The sequence below is a fragment of the Cyprinus carpio genome, chromosome B3 (genome assembly GCF_018340385.1).
Source record: "Cyprinus carpio isolate SPL01 chromosome B3, ASM1834038v1, whole genome shotgun sequence".
In the NCBI taxonomy this organism is placed as follows: Eukaryota; Metazoa; Chordata; class Actinopteri; order Cypriniformes; family Cyprinidae; genus Cyprinus; species Cyprinus carpio.
In genome coordinates, this window is record NC_056599.1 from 7,183,247 (window position 1) to 7,206,912 (window position 23,666).

Sequence of the window (23,666 nt, forward strand, 5' to 3'; positions counted from 1 at the left end):
TGAAAGCTCCTGTTGTCAAGTCAAATTCCTTGTGTGTGTAAACATACTTGGTGATAAAGCTCTTCTGATTCTGACTTGTTTTGTAGTGTAATTTTTTTTGTGTGTGTAAATATTTTTTGTTATAGATCTTTTGTTTCTGATCTGAATTGTCTTCAGAAGCCCCCCCTTTCAGTTCAGTGAGGTGTATAATAGACTGCAGCAAGATATTCATTGATCGACCAACATCACTCAGTGCTAGAGCAATGACATACTCCAACTATAAGTCCCACAACACCATCAAATTCCTGGTTGGCATCAGTCCAACAGGGTCAATTACATTCCCTTTCAAGACTTGGGGTGGGAGAGCCAGTGACAAAACAATCACCAAATCTTCTGGTTTAATTGATCTTTTGGAAGAAGGAGATATTGTCATGGCTGATGGAGGGTTTAGTTTCCCTGAGTATTTTGCTGCAAAAGGGGTCCAGCTACTCATACCAGCTTCAACTCGTGGAAAGACACAGCTTTCAGGACAGGAAGTGTCCGTGTCACGTCACATGTCAAGGATGAGGATTCATGTGGAAACAGCTATTGGCCGCATTAAAAATGACTGTATTTTATGACAAACACTCCCCATAAACTTAGTCAAGCGAAGACCCAAAGACACAGTGGCAACAGTTGATAAAATATTACTAGTATGTTCTGCATTATCTAATTTGGAGGAGTCATTAATTCAGTAGAAGAATATATCACAGATACTGACAAATTGTTAGAAAACCTTTATTTTTATATAGATTTAATTTATTGTAACTGATTGTGAACAGCATTAATATTAGTGGCAGATATAGCACATAAAATGTTGTACTGTATGTCATTTGAACAGAAACATTTGTTTGTTAACTTGAATATTTTCTGTCTTGCAATTAATTAAATGTATTCAAAATTAAATTAACTTTTAACAGATTATTAAGAAGACTGTGTATGATCTCACGTTTATGTGGCTTGTGGCAAACACTATGAACAAAAACCATTGATCACCAGGAGGCCTTTTTAAGCCTACACATTTCAGATGAAACAGAGCATTGTGTGACAGATGTTTTTGACATTCTTTTACGTAAGCAGGACACCTCTGCAATCAGAAATAGTTTTCTTCAGTGTGCAGATTTCTGTGAGAATGTGCTGTCTGTAGAAGAGATCTAGTTTTTGGCCTGATCTGAGCCCATATACTCCTCAGAGAACTTTACCTTCTGAGTGTGGCAGTCCTCTGTTGTCCAAATTACAAAGTATGATGTTTTAGGTTTACACACTACCATTTGCCCCTGAACTTGTGCATAGTATGCATGGTCTTTTTAAGCTCTTTGCTTTTGATAGCATCAGGTATGGACATATTTGCATACTTCAAGGGGCATTTTATTTCAAGTGTAGCAGGTGGGCAGCACTTGCAATCGACTATTCTACCTGGGCTGGCTCCTAAATGTGGAACTTTGGATTTACTACTAAACCCAACTTCTTCTACCCTCAAGCTGTCATGACAAGTCATCTGGTTTGAAGTAACAGCTTCTCTAGCTATTTTTTTCATTGTTCTTACTCCAAGTTTAAGGCTGGTGCATTTCTAGCTTGACTTGTCTTGCATCTTAACACTTCATTAAAGTGACTTGCAGTGATTCGGCCCTGTCTCTGCTCGAACCACTGTTCACAAGAGGACTGACCCAATACAATTCAGTTCACTAAAGTAAGCAGATGGTTTGCATGATTTTATCCAGCTCATTTTGTAGTTTATCTTTTGACAGTAAACTGTGCTTGTCATCAAACAAATGTGTAAGGGGCTTTGGCAAGTTTGTTGCATTTATAGTGCTGTCAGTACAAGGTCTTTCACTCTGAACCACTACTTGTGATTTCTTATGAAGTTCTGCCTGAACTGTAGTGAGAATATCAACACTGTCTGTGCTCTTCTGCTCTCCCTCAGATGCAGTGTCTTTGTCACTACCAAAAGTCATAGTGGTAAACTCAAGTAAAAAGACTTGTGAAAATTTTAAAAGCAAATTTATTCTTAAATACTTATATAACTGATATTTAAAAGGCGGACCGCATCCACACCCTGGCATCCATCAGGACCGCGAGCCGTAACACAGCACCATTCGGTGGAGTGGATCACATAACCAGCGCTCAGGGTCGTTTATGGTAAATATCTTTCAGCATTATATCTTCTAGTATTTTTATCAAAAAGCCAAACGAGCTTTATTCGAGCCCTTACAGCTCTGTGCGCTTTCCCTCTCCTGATGCGCTCCAGTGCCATGTTTAAAGCTGCGGATGACGCAGTTATTTTTACAACAGATAGTACTACAGAAAAGCTTGCATAAAGAAAAAAAAAGAAGGAAGAAAACAAAAATGCTGCAAATATAGTTATACTGTGGAGGACAAAATAAACATAAAAATAAATAAACGAAAGACATTTCTGATCTACATTTAGCATTATTAATCCTCATCCGTCGCTCGGGTCATTTTGACCCAAAACTTATTTTTATTTTATTTTATTTTTTTAAATCAAGCATAGATTTTTATTTATTTTGTCACACTTAAGGTGGGGTAAGTGATTTCTGGTAGCCAATGTTGAAATTTCAAATCACCAAAACAAACACGCCCCTACCCTAAAAGGGTCTCGCACCTATTTTGATAGCTCCACCCCACACATACGTATGCAACCCAGGCAACGAAAACCAATGTTACATCGTGTCTACACGAGACGTAAGTGGTGCGACAAAATACTATAGAACTCATTATAATCAGTGATGCTCTCTACACTGGATGCACATGGCATGACAAATCCCAGACAGGAAACTGCTGCTGCTCTTTATGACATTAACACAAATTTCAAATGATTTTGAACGGTAACTTCATCACATCCAGTGTAGACAGACTCTAGCTGTTGCGGTGCAGCACGACACCTGTCGCATCCGGTGTAGACAGTGTTACTCACCAATTGATAAGAAACAAAGCAACCTTGGTCGTCCGATCACATACCTTCTGCTCCTTGAGTTCTCTCCAGAGCTGGAAAACTGATCCGAAATTTACATGGGTCCTACTTCTTGCCTTGTCGTTCCGCAGACGATTTCCTCTTTTGTTTTTTCCGAAATTCTCTATCTTTCTATCTCTTGGCTCGTCTAATGTCCATCCTGTGCACTGAGCGCTGTCTCTCCTCTACATCATAAGTAGACACGCCCCTTACTGTTGATTGGCTACAAGTTTGTTTTGGTACTCAGCCAGACTAAATTTTTCTAAAGCGTTTTTGAAAAAATACATCCCCACCTTTAAGCATGGAGCACACACAAAAGTCGATTCGAGGATTCTATGTGAGTGTGTAATAAAAAAAAGTAACAAAGTGTCCCTCACAGGTCATTGATCTGGCCATGGGAATGAATGGAATGTCTGAAAAAAAAAAACAGCATTTTTATTTATTAGATTTTTTTTTTTTACTATACAAAATCTGACACAATCCAGAGAAGATGCATACCCAAACGAAGGGCCAAGACTGCAGAATGTCCCTGTTGCACAAAAATCTCACATACCCACACATACAGGCACACATAAACACACACATGGCACACTTACTCCCCACTGAAACACATTATAGCGTGTATGATGTTTCTGTTGGGAATTTTTTTTTTTTTTACTTAACACAGTTCAATTTGAGTGATGGGGTGGAGACCAGTTAATATCAATTTATATTTTTAAATGTATCTTTTATATTTATTACATATTTGTGAAACTGTATGAATATGCATATATTTGGATTCAAAATCAGTATCAAATTCAATTTCAATATATATTCAATATATATATATATATATAAATGTTTTGATGCATATCTAAAAAGGCCTTGCGATATATCTGAAAACTTAATGAAGCCTCAAGTTGGTGTAGTTTTAAAGATTTTACTTGTTTGGCTCATTTAAGAATATCCATGGGATTCTATAGGCCCCCTCTAGTGGCTGTAATCATAAAAATCACCAAGAAATAAAACCTACATGAAAAAGAAAGAAAGAAAGAAGAAAGAAAGAAAGAAAGTATAAAAATGGACCAATATAAGGTTTCTGGACAAAAAATAAATAAATTTTGAACCGCAAAGGAAACTTTTGTTATAGGTTCGGGAGGGATGGATGAGTTAACCTGTAGGCTAAAAAAAAAAAACATGTAATTATAATTGGGAAAATTGTTGTTAGATCGCTAGGATAGAACCTAAACTTTGAAATTGCTAGTTATCTTTTTTTTCTGCTCAAGATGAGAACGTTTTGACTATTGTAGCTACATTGGTTTTAGATAATCCTTTTAAGTAAGCTAAAATATTAAAATAGTATAGATTTCAGGAGGAAAACCCGAACAGAAACAGTAGTTTTTCTGTCACATGGCCTCACATGTATCTAAATTTTTCTGTCACATGGCCTCACATGTATCTTTTCTGACCTCTGCTTGGAAGAAAATATAGAAGCCTTGGAACTTTCATTGAAAATTTATTGGTATGGTTTTGTAATATCTGTGTCACATATTTCCTTGTGTGCCATGGTAGATCAGACTCTAATTAGAATTTGATTTCAGAAAAACTGTTTTGAACAGGCTATGTTTTAATGCATTACCATTTTGAGTGTTTTGATGGTTTTAATGGTTTAAAAAAAAAGTGTTTTGAACATGTTAATGGTTTAAAACATAAATAAAAGGCTGGATGTACAATAACCTTACATCTGTCTATAGCCTATAAAACAGCGTTGTAAACTCTGTCTGTAGGAAGATTTCAATACATGAGGATCCTGAAAGGGATTTTTTTTAGAAATGAGTTGAGACTCGACTCAGACTCGTGACCATTAAAGATTTACTTGACTCGGACTCCAGTGATAAAGACTTCAGACTTGACTCGGACTCCAGTTTTGTCTCTTCTGAACGTAGGCTTTTATTTGTGCACATAACATTGAACTATCTGTGGAGTGTGTGCTGCCTCATCTGATGCCGCTTTACTCTTTTGCCTGCTTTCTTTATTTCTTTTTTTTTTTCTTTTTCTTTTTTTTTAACTGCTTCATCTGTCTGTCTATCTCACTGTTTTTGTGACTCTCTTTTATCTGACACACATTTCAGGTTATGGAGACTTTATAACGAGAGTTGAGTCATGTCGTCGGATGAAGTTTGAAACTTTTAACTACAACAACTTCAAACTTGAAGTCTAGGCCATTTTTTCTTTTCTTTTTCTTTTCTTTTCTTTTCTTTTCTTTTCTTTTTTATTAGTGTTTCTCTTCTTTAAACTAAGTTGGTTTGTGTCCGTACACACGTGGTTTAGTGTATTCGAAAGCGTGCAAGCTCACGCTCGTGGAAACGTGCAATCGCTTTGGAATGCGTGCTCGGGTTTCGCTTTCACTTTCGTTTTCGATTTTGCTCAAGTGGGCGTAGCCAACGAATCAGTGCAAGAATAGACGGTTTAAACGGCAACAACATAAACAAACGTTCGGTCTACTCATCACCTTAACTTTAACTGCGTTTTGTAGTCGGCGCCATATTACTAGTCAGACCACTGATCCATATATAATGACTATATAATATTATATAATTATAATAAAATAATAATATATTATCATACAATTATAATTGTTATATACATTGAGTCTGATCGATAAACAAACACAGACCAGAAATTAACTTAGGGCCAGACGCGTGACGATGGCAAACGCGCGTGCCTTAGATGAAACCGTCTATATGGGCGGAGCGACAAGTGCGCAGCCCCGCGCCGTTCTGCCGGCTGCAGTAAGGTCCTTCTCGGTGGAATGGAAACACATATGTCGGCTCTGCATTCAGAAAGGATGACTTCGCTGGGTCGAGATCATTCGGATCAGAGTCGCTTGATTGTCTCCAGCAATTCAGATGCTGAGGCGAGGGTCCTGGTAATAAACACCGGCGGAACCATAGGAATGACTTACCATAAAACGGTAAACAATAACGGCAGCGGGTACACAATTGCGTGAGGGTTCACATTTGATATAGGACTACGACTAATATTGCACTCTACAGACACATAAGGCGTAGTGGGCGTAGCTAACATAGAATCAACGTAGAATCGACGTTTCGCGTGGCGTCGAAACGACGTTGATCTCCGACGTCGATCCAACATCGTTTTGCTCATCGGGTTAACGTTGATCCAACGTCAGGCACGCTATTCAAAACTAACGGAAAATCGACGCAGTTGGTTCACTTACCTAACGTTGAATCGACGTTTGATTTTCAATTGGTTGAAACGACGTCAGAGAATCAACACTTGGTTTGCTAACCTAACGTTGAAACGATGTTGATTTCATTTGGGTAAAAATGACGTTACTATTAACATTTTCTGCTTGCTTTTAAAAATCTCACATATAGTACTAAATAAATTAGCCTGTATATGTAATAATTTCTTAAACATCACATTCAGTCATAATTTCTTTATTTATACAATACAGTTTATACACAGTTACAAATAGATGTTTAGAGCACAAACCTTCTAAGTCTATCAAAGAAAATGCATTTACACACACAATACACATACAAAGAGGCAGGGATGTGGGAACTATATTGTGAGGGGGGGGCGGGATTCTTGGGGGTGCACAGCTCAGTGTGGCCCAGGCACGGCGCCAGGATTCCAGTTTGGATGGGCCAGACCAATTGTTGGTGGGCCTTCAATGTTAAAAATGTTAAATGAAAAAAAAAAAAAAAAACTTTATCCAATCACTGCTTAACCTAACAAAAAAATATGACTAATATAACCTACTGTTATATTATCTGTGCATATACATAATATAGATTTTAATAGCTTGATGCTCTTTAAATATTTTGTTGCATTGTTAAAAGGTTTCGGTGCATAGGACAGACCTATCCGCGATCGCTCTCCATGGTTCTGATCAAAGAAGAGCGCTTTGGAATCTACGCATGGAACGTATCATACCTGGGCTGGTTCTGACCAAAAAACATTGTTTCTTTAGCGCGCTACGAAGACTCTTAAGGTATGACTTTACTAAAGGTATACTACCACTAAAGGTATATCATTGCTAGGCGTCTGTAGGGCTATCATCCACTCGCTAGGCATAGGCGCTGAACGCAGAGGCGCTGGCGCCCTCCTAGCAACGGCGCTGTTTTTTGGTTAAAACATGATTTTGACGACTTCTCACAAACAGCCAGTGCCGGGTTGTGGGGTTGTGGGGGAGTTAAAGGAGAGTTGAGAAAAATTTTGTAAAAATGGTGTGAAGAGAGTGAGAAGAGTGCAATTTAAATATTTTAGTGTATACATTTTTATTACCTGTAACAAACTCAACATGTAATACATGTGTAAAAATATTTTTTATTTAATCAGATTTAAATATAGTTTGCAAGTACTGCAAAGTATTGTAAAATATGTAAATGAAAGTGCAAGTGTGTTTGAGAAACACAAATAATTTAAATATTATAAAAAATAAAGGATACATAAACAAAATAAAATAAAATACAAATAAATTCTAAATTTAGAATGTGGTGAACAAAACATCTGCAGCAGGTGCCCTCGGTTGGAGTGGCCTCTATAGCTTGGGAATCAGAAGGATGGGATTCTGAAGATTGAAGTTTCGCGCTTAGGATCAGCGGATGGCCCTTAAATATACAATAACAGAAATTAATGGATAATGTAATGATTGATTTCAATGCAGTAATGTATCTACAATGTTGTATAATATAAAATGAATACAACCAGTGTTATATCAGAGTGCAAACTAAAAAAAATATATATATATATTCTTTACCAGGAGTGCTCTGAATAATTCCAGATGTAGCAGCATCAAATGTCTCTGCAGCTGCAGGTACACTGAGAAATTTCAGCATAGTCCCTGGTACATAAATAAAGCCAGAAAACACTAATTTAAAAAAAAAAAAAGTATATAAATATGACATATACAAATAAAGCATGAATCAAAAGCATTTATTGTAAATGCATAACATACAAATATGCATACATAACTAGAAATACATAAAGTTTTTTTATCAACAAAACTTTGCATTAGATATTGGACAGTGGGTTAAAATTTGAAGTTTGGAAAGAGGAGGAGACCTTTTTTTTTAGCATGAATTAGTGGGATGGATAATTAATTGATTATTTAATGAAACATACATGCTGAATGTGGCCTAATTTTCTCTCACATATCACACAAGTATGTCTGTGATCATGGGCATCATCACATTTATTAAATCAAGTATTAATACTACACTAATAAATAATGTATTATGTTTAGCGAAACATACCTTTACTTTGATGCATCAATGTGCATTGCATAAATTAGAAATACGTCGATCAAAATAGCAACCAGACTTATGACGTTATATAACTTTAGACTTATTTAAGAACACTTTCTCGAGTATATATCACGAAAGGAATTTACAGAGATATGTGGCTAAGTGGAATATGTGGAATCTGTACTAGGAATACGTTACGACATTTCAGTTCACCCAATAGCCTATTGTGGGAGGTGTTATGCTAAATAGAGTGTGGTGCTGCTGTGTATGTTTCTAATCTTTTTTCCGCTTTTATTTAGACAGTTTTTTTATTATTATTATTATTATCGTTTTCAGCTCTTTGTCATGTATGAATTATTCAGAGATATTCTTTTAATAAAATATGTTTTGTATTTTGCTCACCGTCATTGTGAATTGTATCGTGTTTAATGGGGTCTGTGCATTACAAAGGCGCTCTATCTAACATGGCCACTCATAATATATGTGGACATTTGAAAATTAAAAAAACTAAAAATGCGTGATATCATTCGCGGGTCTGCAGGCCCTCAAATCAAAGAGGGGCCCCAGGCGATCGCCTGTTGGACGGGCCGGCACTGACGACTTCATTAAGTTTTGTTTTATAGAAAACTATGTTTAAAAGATATTCGTTTTGTATAACTTGTATCTTAATTTTGATCAATGTTTTATCAATCAATTGCCCGTATTTAATAAATAAGAAGCAAATATATAGCAGACAATGTAATAACCTTAGTGTAATTGACAGAATTACTAAAAAATATTTTGCTACCTAAAAGTTAAAGATCTTTTTGTGTCACGCATGCATACATGTCTATTTCCCTCATATTAAATATAAAACGCATGTGGACTGATATTTTTTCCAATGTCTGGACTCCTTTATTAATGGAGTATATATAAAACAGACGTTTCAATATATTGGCATTAAATGCATTTTCTGAGAATTTATCTTTAAGTTAATTATATTTTTACTGCAAATGTCGAAATGCGCGCTCTTTGGTCCATCAGAGGTTGAGTCACTGATCACATTAGAATAAAATATCTCATAATGAAATACAAAATTGACTGATTTATGATTGTATATGCATAGTTCTCATCAGTCGCAAATACAGATAAACGCTTTCATTTGTTGTATTTTTGTTCCTGAAAGGAAAACAGAACAACAAAAGAGCGAATCATAGGACTACATAGAGTCTGTACGTGTTATGCTTCTTACGCGGACTTTTGGGACTCAGTTTTGAACTGGTGTCAAGGCGCAATGAATGAAATGCACAAATGGTAATTAAATAGAACCCCTGAAATGAACGAGGGCGAGCTGTTTTATTTTCACAACATTTTGGACCCCCCCCCCCCACCCCGGTCCAACCTCTATGCAAAGAGGTATAAAGTAATTATAGACTAATATAAATAGTGTCAAGTAACAAATTAAAAGCCATATTCACTGAATAAAAATATTAACAAATGTGTTTGACATTTATTTTCAGTGGGGCACAAAAGGAGATGCAATGCAGAACATTAAGAGACTGACAGCCTTACAAATTACTTTTCTAAATCATTATTATCTTTTGTATATTTTCATATAAAATGGCAACATTTGATGTAAAACGTGTATTTCTTATCTTTTTATTACGTAAATAACATGTAAAATATGCCTTGTGCTATTTAGCATGTGCGATTTAACTAATGCCCTTTTAAGAACTCTTTGGATCTACACAAATCATGCAAATGATATTTGGATTCAAAATGACAATTTTTACTTAAAGGTGATAAGTTTGCATCCCCTGAATATTCAGTTGTTAATGTCCCTTTGTTATATTTGCATACAGTACATCTATAGTACATTCAAGACACTTTGTACATTATTGTAACAAAATCAAGCACCTGTGACAGTGGAATTTGTATTTGTAAAGAATATTTCAGTAAAGTCATCAAGAAAATATTTTTTGGAGTTGCAAACTTGCATTTTATTTCTTTCTCTCTCTCAAACACAACAAAACCTTCTCAAAATCTTCATTGCAGGTGCATAAATCCTATTCTACAAATAACAAATTAAGAAATTCACAGGCTCAGTTATACTGTACCAGATTTATGCAGGGCTGTATTTAATTTTGGTAATATTATTGAATTATTTTTTCCTGAAATGTAGTTTTATTAGAACTGGACATATTTAAAGACTTTATGAGAATAGTAGTATAAGTAGATAAGATCATGGTAGAATGACCTGCCTTTCTCAATTCAAGCAGGTGAGTCTTCAGCCGTTTTCCCAAAAACATGTAAAGACACCTCTTTTTCCATCAGCACACCTGATCAATTAATACTAGCACTTACCTTTTCTATTCAGTTCAATTCTATTTTATTCAGTTTGCTACTATTTGTAAAAATAATAATAATAATAATAATAATAATATAAATAAATAACTTATGTGTACTGTGCTAGATTAAAGCCCCTTTCACACTGCACGGTGGTCCCAAAAAATTGCTGGAAAATTGCCGAAGTGTGTTCTGAATGAACGCAAACACGTTCCGGGATTGATCCCGGTTTGGGGATCTAGTAACATTGCCGGGTTCAGTCCCGGAACGAGCTCTGTGTGAACAAAGCCAGAACCAATGGCGTAAAGGGTGGTCGTAGTGATGACGCACGTTATCGTGCGACTCTTTTTAGGTGTTTTGAATACAGATCAACATTCGTGACGAAAAAAATGTGCAAATTGTAATGAAGCAGAGATCAGTTAGTTCCTCACTATCCGTGCTGAAGCTGAGATCGTTCACCAGTTTAAGTGAAACAAAACACGTCACATCGTAATGTCACGTGTCTTTACGGGATCTTTATGGGTTGTGTGTGAACGCACACACAGATTTCGGGAAAAACACTGGCAGTGTGAATGAACCACAATCAAATGATCCTGGAACACATTATCCGTGTATTTTCCGGAATTTCTGTGTGGAAGATGCTTTATACATAAACAACAATGTCGCTAGTAGCTGATCAGCTGCCGTGTTTATAAAGCATTGAAAACACTTCTGCTTTGCTTCTTCTCCTTCTTCTGTTTATTGGTGTCTTAGCGTTTTCAACTCGTACACTACACATCACATCCTGATGTCACGTGTCATTACGGGACCTTTACGGGTTGTGTGTGAACGCAATCACTGGCATTGTGAATGAACCAAAACCTAATGATCCGGGAACAATTGCCGGGACACATTACCCATGTATTATCTGGAATCTCAGTGTGAAAGGGGCTAAACTGAGCACTTATATACTGTTGTTCTCTTATTTGTAGAATAGGATTTGTGCACCTCAGAATTTGAAATGGTGTAACTATTGTGTTTGCTGGAGAGAATTAGTAAAAAATTACAAATATAAATATAAAATATTGCTAGTACTAAAAAAATTCTCTGTGACTTTAAAATTTACCAATATGCATGTGTGACTATTCATTACAACTATTCCACTGTCACAGGTGCTCAGGTTTGCTATAATAATACCTCCACAGGACATGGTAGTAGTCAGCTATCTATGCAAAAGCAGAGAGGTCAGTGTGGTGTACTGTAGGTATAGCTGTCCCAGACCCAACATCTGATGTGCTGATCTCTTCAACTGTCATCCCAGAAAACCTGCAATAAAAACAGTACAGTTCAAAATCCATCATACATTACCAATATAACAGGGCTGTGCAATCCTGTTCCTGGAGATTTACCTACCATCAGAATTCAGATCTGAACCTGATCCAACACACACCCCGTCTGTAACGGTCAACTGTTTTCACTGATGTGCTGTGAAGTAGATTTGCTGATAAGATCCTTCCTGAAAGTACATCGATAACACAGTAAAAATGTGTTTTCGTGGAGGATTGTTTAATAAAGGCACAATATTACTTTTTTAATGATCTCATTAATAATGTTTTTAAATAAAATTAGCATTGCTAACAGGCGAGTGCTTATGAGAAAGGCATGCAACAGCTTTTTTAGGTTCATTTACAGACATTTACATTTGTATCATAAATAAATACCGAGCCCCAAAGTGCTCTTCAGTAAACATGCAAAAAGATGTCCAAACTGATTAATATTTTACAGAGCTCCAGACTAACTATTTTTACTAGGAGCACTAGAGCCCCTGACTGAAATTTTTAGGAGTACAAGCAGAACATTTAGGGGCACACCTTAAATCAGCCTGCAATGCATTCGTTCACATTTTTTCCCTATTTTAACTGTATTACTGACAAATGCTTTGATAATAGACTTAACTTATAGAAATTACAATGTGCAGTATTCTTTTAATTTCAGAGGAATATGAAAAAAATATGTGATGAAAAAATTACTATTGTTTTGCATTAAAAAATCGGAGGGATATGAAAAAAATATGTGATGAAAAAATTACTATTGTTTCACTGCTGCTTCTGCACAGCATACACATACTGTATACGCACTGCAGACGGAGTACGTGTGAACTTGTGCTGTATAATGTATAACAAATATATTTCAACACCTGAGACACCGCTACATGTATAATGTATAACAAACATGGCAAAAAAGAAAAAAAATACCTGTACACGGGATTTATTTTTATTTTATTGATTTGCCATATGGTAGACATTTTGTAACACCTTTATTTAGTGATTATTTTGACTTCTGTCTGTTCTAGAGACATGTTACAACTTTTTGATAAAGCTCTAATTGTTTTTTTTTTTGGAAATATGTTTCAAAAATATACTAAATGCATTTATGACTGTAAAGCATGTCTGTGTGTGTCAACATCGTGATTAAAATCGAAATCGCAAAATTGATCAAAGTAATCACGATAGTTTTTTTTTGTCCATATCGCACAGCCCTACTTTAAATTTCAAGCTCAAGTCAATTCACCAGCTTTTTTCTTCGTTTAGTTTCACATTCAACTAGGGCTGGACAATAATTCAATATCAATATGTATTGCGATATAATTTTTTTCATATTGATATGATTTTTAAACACATTTCCGATATTTCGATATACATTACCAGTGTTTTCCATACATTGATTTATTTGTGGTGTTTTCCTTTTTCGTTGAATAAACATGAGCACTGCACGTTTCAAAATCAAAACACATTGCGGGTGTTTTATATGAACATATCTCTGAAGGGAAAGGACTGTCTTCAGAAAAGTTTCTTTGGCGTTTTCATTTATCTGACAAAGAAGCGTTCATGAGCAGAGCTGCTTTGATTACAGCCGTTACTTGAGATAAACGCTAGTTCTACCGCTCTCAAAGTGCCTCCTGCTGGCACAGAATCAGTTTGCATTTTCAATAAGCCTGTCTCCAGCAACATGTTTTTGTTGTTGCTCTTTTATTTCTTCTGCTGCAACTCAGAGCACTTTTCATACTCTTTATACTGCTAAAGCACATTTGTTTCAATTTTTGCATTTTCAATAAGCCTGTCTTCAGTCAAAAGTTTTTTGAATAGTAAGATTTTTTTTAATTCTCTTCTGCTCACCAAGCCTGCATTTATTTCATACAAAGTACAGCAATGCAACAATTTAGTATATTATTTAAATATTTTTAAGATTTAAAATAGCTGCTTTCTATTTTAATATATTTTAAAATGTAATTTATTCCTGTGTATGATTTCTTAAGAAATTATAGAAATTAATACTTTTATTTAGCAAGGATGCTTTAAATTGATCAAAAGTGATGATAAAGACATTTATAATGTTACAAAAGATTTCTATTTCAGATAAATGCTGTTCTTCTGAACTTTCTATTCATCAAAGAAATCTGAAAAAAATGTACTCAGCTGTTTTCAACAAAAAAATATTTTTGAGCAGTAAAACAGATATTAGAATGATTTCTGAAGGATCGTGTGACTGGAGTAATGATGCTAAAAAAATATAGCTTTGAAGTCACAGGAATAAATAGCATTTTTTTAAAAATCAAATAGAAAACATTTTAAATAGTAAAAATATTTCAAAATGTTACTGTTTTTGCTGTATTTTTGGATCAAATAAATGCAGGCTTGCTGAGAGCAGATGACAATTCTTTAAAAAACATTAAAAATCTTACTGTTCAAAAATTTTGACTGGTATTTTATGAAAGCCTATAGTTTGAGGTTAAAGATATTAATATTAAATAGGTGTGTCCGAGACGATTATTTGACAGTGATTTCACATTTCTTGTTAGCTTGAAGGCTAAATACAAATAAAAGGTGAACATAAATTTATTTGTGCTTTTTTTTCATCTAAAATATTATATGGTTTTATATAAGGTGTCATAAACTTCGCAAATTAATTTTTCATAAGTTGTATGCACAACATATGTTGTGGGCATTCTTGGCAGTTTTTTTTACGAAGCTTTTTTTAGTATTCACATCAATATCGGAATTATATCGTATCGATGGAAATTAAAGGGATACTCCATCCCAAAATGAAAATTTTGTCATTATTCACTTACCCCCATGCCTTTCCAAACCCGTAAAAGCTAAGAAATATATAGTTCTTAATTTTGAACTCTCAAAGAGCACCAGATACAGTAGATGAATTTAACTTTAAAATGTACAAAAAAATTTTTACGGGGGGCGGTATGCAGCACCACTTTTTACTCTTGGTTATAAAACTGGCAAGACATAGGAAAGCTGTGTAAACTGGTTGCCGGCTGTTCGTCCAATTAGTGACAGTGACACCACAAATATGTAAATAAGAACATTAACCTGGGGTTTAGTAATGTACAGTGTGAAACGTCTGTTAATGAATAGCCAGGATTAAGAGTTAATCCCACGTGAAGTTGAGCAGTGTGAAACGTGATTAAAGGTTAACCAGGGTTTTTTTTTTATGGGGGTAAAACGGATTAACAGTTAACGTAGGGTGACCATATGCGCCGTTCATACGGGACACGTCCCAGCCAGGATTTAATATTGCCTAAAATATCCAGGTTTTGGCGCTGTTTGCAGGTCGATCGTTGTGTGACACTTCATGAGAGCTAGAGAGCAGAGCAGACGGCCTCCTTATGCTTTCGGATCGCTCTCGCACCTACTTTGCAGTCTTTTTTTTGTTTTTTTTTTTTGAGCAGTGACGCTTCAAGTCAAACAAACGAACGAACACGTGCGCATATTTGCATTGCTTTGATTGTTCCCTGTAGATCTCACCTTCTCACGCGCAGCAACCCCACGATTGGTCGATTGTGTATAATACCTGCATGTAATTGGTCAAACTGCTTTTGGATGTTTTAGGCAATATTAAAATTCCTGGCCGGGACGTGTCCCCTATAATGGCGCATATGTTCACCCTAGAACAAGGTCTACCCACCAATCTCACAAAATCCTTTGGGAAACACTGTATTACCAAAACTGTAACAATGGAACCCGTTTCACAAGACTGTGATGATTTAAACAGTCATCAGCATCGTAAATCCTCGTATATATTTTTTTAAATGTATTAAACATTTATAACACTATTCTTTGTATTATATCACCTTTTGCAGCAAATCACAAATTATTTGTTTCTAAGGGGAAGGGGAAGTCATTGCCTAGTGGTTAGAGAGTTTGAACTCCTAACCCTAAGGTTGTGGTTCGAGTCTTGTGCCGGCAATACCACGACTGAGGTGCCCTTGAGCAAGGCGGCACCGAACCCCCAACTGCTCCCCGGGTGCCGCAGCTTAAATGATGCCCACTTTGCTCACGGGTGTGTGTTCACGGTGAGTGTGTGCACTCTGGGTTGGGTTAAATGCAGAGCACGAATTCTGAGTATGTGTCCACCATACTTGGCTGTATGTCACTTTCACGTTAATGCCAGCGTCGATGGGAGGGATGGTAAATTTGACAATCGTTTTTCTCTTCTGACTGCTGTTATTAGTCTCTCTCAATTGTTTTCCTTTTATTGATGTCATGAAAACACTATCATGGAGTTTTTTCTTTGTTATTTGAGCAAATGGGAATGCAAAAAATATATTTGTGGTGCTCTTCCATTCACTGCTCTTCAAGTTAACCCAATTGGACTACTTTCCCGCTGCTGAGAAAACCCAGAAATGTGAAAAGGGTCCATACAAAGCTGGTTAAAAATCTGCAAACTTACCTTTTAGGGCAATGATTACAATATAAGGATTATTTAGCAGCTTTGCATGTTCATCTATAGTTGCCATCATCTGAAATCTTTGTGAGGTCTGGCATCTTCTGAAGTCTTCACATGCGAGGCTGGAGAAACAGGAAACAAAAGGAGAAAGACTTGCATAGCAGTTCATATTTCACACAAAAGATTATTTATTTCATCACATATAACAGAAGTGCAAGGTTATGAGATGTTTTCTGGTGTGAATTCATGTTTATCTTTACTTCAGTCTTTAGTGTCATATGATCCTTCAGAAATCATTCTAATATGCTAATTTTTGCCAAAGAAACACTTCTGGATAAATATGAATGTTAAAAAAAACAGCTCTAGTGTTTTATATTTTTGTGTAAACCGTTTTAACAGCATAGAGTTTATTTATTTATTTTAAGGCTTCATTGTTATATAGACCCCAAACCTCTGAATGGTAGTGTACACTAAATTTTTAAAAATAAATTAATATTTTTATTCAGCAAGGATGCATTAAATTAATTAAAAGTGAGTGTAAAGACTTCTGTTGCAAATAAATAAGAAATTTCTATTCATCAAAGAATTCTCTCTTCTCTCTCTCTATATATATACACATAAACACATACATATATTGGGCAGCACAACAGTTTTCAACATTGATAATAATCATATATGTTTCTTGAGCAGCAAATCATCATATTAGAATGATTTCTGAAGATCATGTGACACTGAAGACTGGAGTAATGATGCTGAAAATACAGCTGCGCATCACAGAAATAAATTACATTTCACAGAAAACTGCTATTTTAAATTGTAATATAATTTCACAATATTATTGATTTAACTTTTTTAATCTGCTTTTTTTCAGAAATTGGTAAGCATAAAATACTTATTTTCAAAAACATAAAATCTGAATTTTGAGCATTAGTGTATGTCTGGGGTTAACCTGCTAGCCGTATGGTTCAGTGTGCTTTGGAGATGTTGTTGGACAGGAGGTTTGCTCAGACTCTGGGATGCAGAAGGACATCAAGCACGGAAGAATCTGGAAATATAACAAGCAATCTGTCACAGAGCCAACAATATTCAGTATACAATGCCAGTTTTATCACAAGGAACCAAGCTAGAGCACAGGTGAAATGTAGAAAAGATAAAGAATATGTATTTAATAAATATCCTGAACAGTTTTTTATCAATATTTGTTTTACCATTAGACGAGATCAAAATACGCTTGAACTGTACCGCTGATGTAATGACTCCACCCACGATTAACGGTAACGTTAGTGTATATTTTAGGTTTAATAAAAAGCCTATTTTTCAATCATTCATTGAAAACGTTTACAGAACTGTCAAAGCCTCTCTCTACACAAAATTGTGTTTATTAAAATCCCAAACTTTCATAAAGAGTTCAGTCTATGGAGTTAGCATACGTTACCTTCTCTGAAAACGGTTAAGATGCTAACGGACTTGTTTGAAGACACTAAACCATTTCTATGAAGTAAATTCAACAGATGCGGGTCAAATGCAAGCAACAGAAGTGTCAGGACGTGGCATGTGATATTTGTACGATTTTCATGGACTAAACTTACCGAAAGCATGACAACTCCCTCCCCTCCAGTGTTTGAATCAGTGTTCAGCGCGTGCTCATTAAAACACGCAGAATTTACATAAACAAAGATTTCGTAAATAAATAACTTAAATTTATTTAAAAATTATTAAATAATCAATTTAAGGTTTTTTTCGTAGTTCCATGACCCATTCATAGGTGAAAAACGCCACCCCTGCACGTGAGTCAGATAAAACATCACTTTTACAGTGATAATAAGTACAAAAGTATAAAAAGTTTACGTTTTTATAGTGTTAAGTAGTTTAAGATTTGGTGCTATTTTTTTTTTTCTTTCTTTTTTTATTTTTTTACGAACACTCAGACCCCTATTTAGCCGATTACAAAGCCTGCTTGTGTATGTCCCTCTAACAATTGCACTCTCTATTTGTTTTTTGTTTTCATAAAACAAAAATAAAATAGCTTTCTCTATTCTTTTTCTGTTCTAGCTGTTCTATCTACTGGTGTTTTCTATAATATATATATATATATATATATATATATATAATAAGTATATATATAATATATATAGATATATATATATGTATGTATATATATAGATATATATATATATATATATATATATATATATATATATATATATGTAACTTGCTACGTGTACTGGGTTGGGATAAACCACCGAGACTTTTCATAGCACATACCTATTATTGCTATTTTGTTGTTTTTGATCGCTTCTATTCTGTTTTTGGGGTTTTCTAATGGTTGCCCATATAGTGCACCTGTTGTCATTTGATTAACACCAATGCAGCTGAAATGAATTAACAACCCCCTCTGCTACATAACTGACCAGATCAATATCCCAGAAGTTTTATTTACTTGATGCTATACTCTGATTAAAAGTGTTCCTTTAATTTTTTTGAGCAGTGTATATTATAATGCAATACATATTGTATGATACATAACCTACTGCATCTAATCAAGTGGCATCTGTAAAGAAATTAATGCTGGGAAGTGGGGAATTTTAGGCATGGGGAATATGGGCACTGCAGCATTATGCAGTAGTAATGGATGTTGCCGTGTCAGGACCAAAGCCCTAGGAACCACATCTTTCTAGGCGGTGTGATCTTGCCAGTGTTCAACTGAGGATAATTATAGTAATTTCAATAGTGTTTTTTTGAACCATACTCTTGTAAAGTACTTGAATTAAATTTGTTGTGGAATTCTATAGTTGCTGTGGTCAGGGGCGTCATGCACTAATTTTTTTATGAGGGTGGGGGGTTGGGTTGGGTCGTCATGTGACACACAGCAGCCACAACAGCACTTATTCGAAACCATTCCCAAACGCATTAACTGAATTATCATGAAATATCTGATTCTCACTTTTATAGATTATGTTTGATCTATAGTGGGCGATGGTCATGACCTAATAATGTAATCTATTATATATGCATAAAAAACTATCTGTTTACTTAATTAACATGGGTGTTACGTCATAACATATTTTTAATTAGACTGAGTTCATATTTCATGTAATTTAATGTTGAAATTTAATGTGAATAAAAACATTGCAAATTAGGCTACTAATCATAACACTTTCGTTGTACAGAAAGAGAGCAAGAACATTTTACATTATCAAATAACATTTTCACTGACATTCTATTTTAAGCACTCTCAAAAACTCCCATTAAAATCACTGAAGTCGTTTACACTGTGAAATTAATATCTTACAGATTTGTACACACATCTGCACTTTGTTGTTTCTAACGAGAGAATTCGCCAGAAAGAGGTATTCAGTCAGGAGCGAGTGAAGAAAATACCGGCATTTTAGCGATGACTCATCTGAACCCCTCTGATTGGCCATTGTATTCATAAGCTCAACAGCATCATCTGTGATTGGTTATAATGCACAGTGCTGTAAAAACGCTTCTGTCTCTGGCTCAGCGCCAGCCAGCGAAGACAGGTTTGAATTTAACAGCTGATGATATGATGCACTGAACGTTATAATCACACGGGTGTGATTTTATTAAATATAAAAAATATAGAACAAAATAAGAATTTTTCTGAGGGGGCACGTGCCCCTTCACTCTAAATGGCATGACGCCTCTGGCTGTAGTAATATAACAACTATAGTAATATAAACAAATTACTTTACCCAATACTGTACTAAGATTATATTTTATATTATACTACAATACACTACAGTTTACTGTAGTAAAAACTAAGGTAAACTACAATATTTATTACAGTTTATCAGTTCACTATAGTTAATACTACAGTATGCTGTAGCATTCATTAAAAACTATTTGTAAATACTATAATATATACAGTATAATACAAGTATGTTTCAAAAACCCTACAGTATTTACTATAAAATTACTATAGTATATTTTTTTTTTTTCATGTGGGTTGTGGCGACAGTCGAATGTGATTTTCCACGGAACATAAAATAACCCCACAATTGAGAAAGGTTTTTTTTTATTGTTTTTTTTTTTTGTTAAATATTATAAACAATTTAATATAACATTTGTCAGTTGTAATATTGTTTAAAATGTTTTGGTTTTATTTGTGGTAAAAACCATGGTTAAATTTCATAAGGAAAATTCTGGTAATAAATTTAACGTTTAAATATTCGTCCGTGACGATTACAACTCAGGGTGACACCAGAGGTCCGGAGGGCCAAGGTGGAGCTGATGGCTCATGCGACTGAGGTGGAGGCAGGGAGCCAGAAGACTGAGGTGGAGACAGAGCAACTAAGATAAAAGGTGGATCCAGAGGGAAGGAGGAGCCAGATGGAGCCTGGGAAATGGAGGGGTAAGTAGAAGCTGGGGGAGTGGAATCCCACGGCGGAGGAGGGTTGACGACTGACCAAGGCAGAGCCGGAGGGACAAGGGAGACCAGAGGAGCCAGTGGGATGATGGGCCATGGTGAAGACAAGGCAGCAAGGAGCCAAGGCAGAGATGATGGGTCGGAGGACCGAGGTGGAGTCCGGGACATGAAGGCTAGAGGCGGAGAAAGGGAATCCTCATGCCTAGGCGGAGTTGGAGACTGGAAGGCCTGAGGCGGATCTGCAAAACAGGATGGAGCGGACTGAGGATGAGCTGAGGGACTGACAGGAACCAGTGGAAGCATCGTTGAGAAAACTGGGGCGGGGTCTTCCCTCCAAGCCATCAATCTCTACTAATACTAGCTTCTGCGATGCTTGTTGTTGCCAGCTTGCTCACCTGGTCAGACCTAAGATTGGGCTCAGGCTCTGGGGCGATGATTGGCTCAGTGATTATTTTCTGGCTCTGTCATCGTGGCAGGCATAGAATCTGTGTCTGCGGTCGGCTCAGGCATCAGCTCTGTGCAGCACAGGGAAGGCGGATGGCTGGACTCTGGATTGGGAGTGGGGTTGGAGATATCCTCCTCAACTGGGCAGACAGAGAATTATAGTCCATTATTCTCCAGCACCCACTCCACAAATGAGGCGAAACTCCCTCGAGGATCTGATATGGGCAGGGTTTCTCGGGACCACCCGCTGAGGCTGACTTCGCAAAAAATACAAAGTGAGTGGTCCGGGAAGTTGGTTAGATTGACCAGGTCATTAAAGTCTCTTGTGTGGCCCTCGAGGGAGTGATCTCTTTGCTCCAAGCAGAGGAGCTGGATGGCGGGCAGGTCCTTCTGGGAGCGGAGAAAAAAAAAAGGAACAAAAAAAAAAAAAAAAAAAAAAGACAAATGCTGCAATATTCACTTTAGGTGGGTATTCTGTAACATATTGCTGGAGTAATATGAAGCGCACGACAAAGGAGTAGAATCCAAAAGTACTTTTAATAAATCCATGGAGAAAACAGGGGAAAACCAACAACAATGCAAACATAAAAACAATACCCGACAAAGAACTGAGGGAAAATGAGGGTTTTAAATACAAGGGGAACATAATCAAGAAAAGAAACAGTTGTGTATTACAGTTTTTTCCTCTCTGCATAAACACATTTCTTGAAACTATGCCTCATATTCTCAAAACAGTAACACGAATCCATAACTTATATCATAACTGAATCTTGAAACTACAAACTTGAATCTTTATCTTGCTAAAAATGAAAGTATCTTTTTAAAAAAGGTCAAACACAATAGCAATTCAGCTCTATTCAATTGTTTATACACTATACAATGTACCATGTATTTTAGATGGGATCTTTTTGGCCTCATTATCAAATTTAGTTGCAAGCATCAGTTCATCAGTTTGTTCAGTGTGTATATGACTTTGGTGCATTTGTTTTTAAATGTGTCTTTGTTCAAAACTTTGCAGGTCTGTCTCCAGAAGAAAACGTTATTGTTGAAAAACTACGCGAACTCCCTATTCTGCACGATGAGCAATATGCACAACAGACCAGACTGTATGACAAGACTCCGGAGAAAACACTGGTGCTGCCGTAAGTTCCTAGGCAGATGCACACAAATATGTACACTATTTGGTTACAAAATACAGGTTTGAATAGTTTGGTTTCTTGCATCAGTCTTAAAGGTCCTAAATCCTAAAGTTACTTTTATAACTAATGCCTACAACACTGTGTTAATCCATAAAAATTTAACTAATTCTTTACTTAGTTACTTTTTTCATTTAAAGTATTAAAAAATGACTTATTTGAAAAAGTATCTCATATATTTTCTTGTAAATTGGAAAGTAAATTGGAAAATGTTACTTTACTAGTTGCTTGAAAAAAAGTAATCTGATTACCTAATTTCATGTTACATATAATGCATTACCCTGAACAATGAATATTATTACATTTAGTCATTTAGCAGACACTTTTATCCAAAGCGACTTCCAATGAGGGACAATGGAAGCAATAAAAATCAACAAAAGAGCAATGATACACAAGTGCTATAAAAAGTCTCAGTTAGCTTAAATGCCGTACACGTAGCAAGGGCTTTTAAATAATATAGTAAATAAAAAGAAAACAGATAGAATATAAAAAGAATAGAGCAAGCTAGTGTTAGAGTTTTTTTTTTGTTTTTGCTTTTGTTAATTGTATAAATAAATGAAAAGAAACAGATAGAATACAAAAGATTAGAAAGCTAGTTAGATTTTTTTTTTTAAGAATAGAATTAGAATAGTGAGTGCTAAAGTGCTCATTAAAAATTTTTCTTTCTTATAGTTGAAGGTGGATGCTGTTTCTTGTTAACTTTTTATACAAAAATATTACATATATGTGTTATTTTGACAGGAAGTCCACTCATTCAGCTGATCCTGTATTAAGTTGGTCCTGTTAGTACTGGTAGCATAATGTGTGCCCTTGTAGAATGTATACGTATGTTCTTGCACGTTTGCAAAACTATGTTGGAACATGCTTGCATGTTTTGTGTAATATATACTGTATCTGCTGGTTTGCTGAACTAATTGCCGAATTGTGGTGACAGCAGTTTTCATGCAATTTAAGGTGTAATACTATAACATTATTTAAAGGGGTCATCAACTGATTTTTTTTATTATTATTATTATTATTATTTTATAATGTTTTCTGCAGTTCACTTATAATGTTAGTGTCACTGATGGTAAAAAAAAAAAAAAAAAAAAAAAAAAAAAAAAATCATAATTTAGAAGTTATAGGCTATTTTAAATCCTGTTTTGAGCCTCTCTACAAAATGGTCTGCTTTAATAGGCAGGGCGCATTCAAGAATCACACATTAACGCCTGCTGCTGCTACGATTGGCTAACAGTTTCGATTATTAATATAACAGATGGACGCTGCTGTGACATAGGCCTACTCTGAAAACAACATGGGTCATTTGGGTTGAAAACATATAAATATTCAGTATATATCAAATGGTT

At 35.5% G+C, this 23,666-nt stretch overlaps 1 long non-coding RNA gene across 1 annotated transcript; it reads right to left on the reverse strand.

Annotated features, from left to right (window-relative positions):
• Positions 1-11,998: 11,998 nt before the first annotated feature.
• On the reverse strand, positions 11,999-17,474 carry LOC109095117. Its single transcript, XR_006154133.1, has 3 exons — positions 17,240-17,474; positions 16,294-16,412; positions 11,999-12,064 (listed from the first exon to the last, which is right to left on the reverse strand). It is a non-coding gene; the product is annotated as an uncharacterized LOC109095117 (long non-coding RNA).
• Between the last annotated feature and the right edge of the window lie 6,192 nt (positions 17,475-23,666).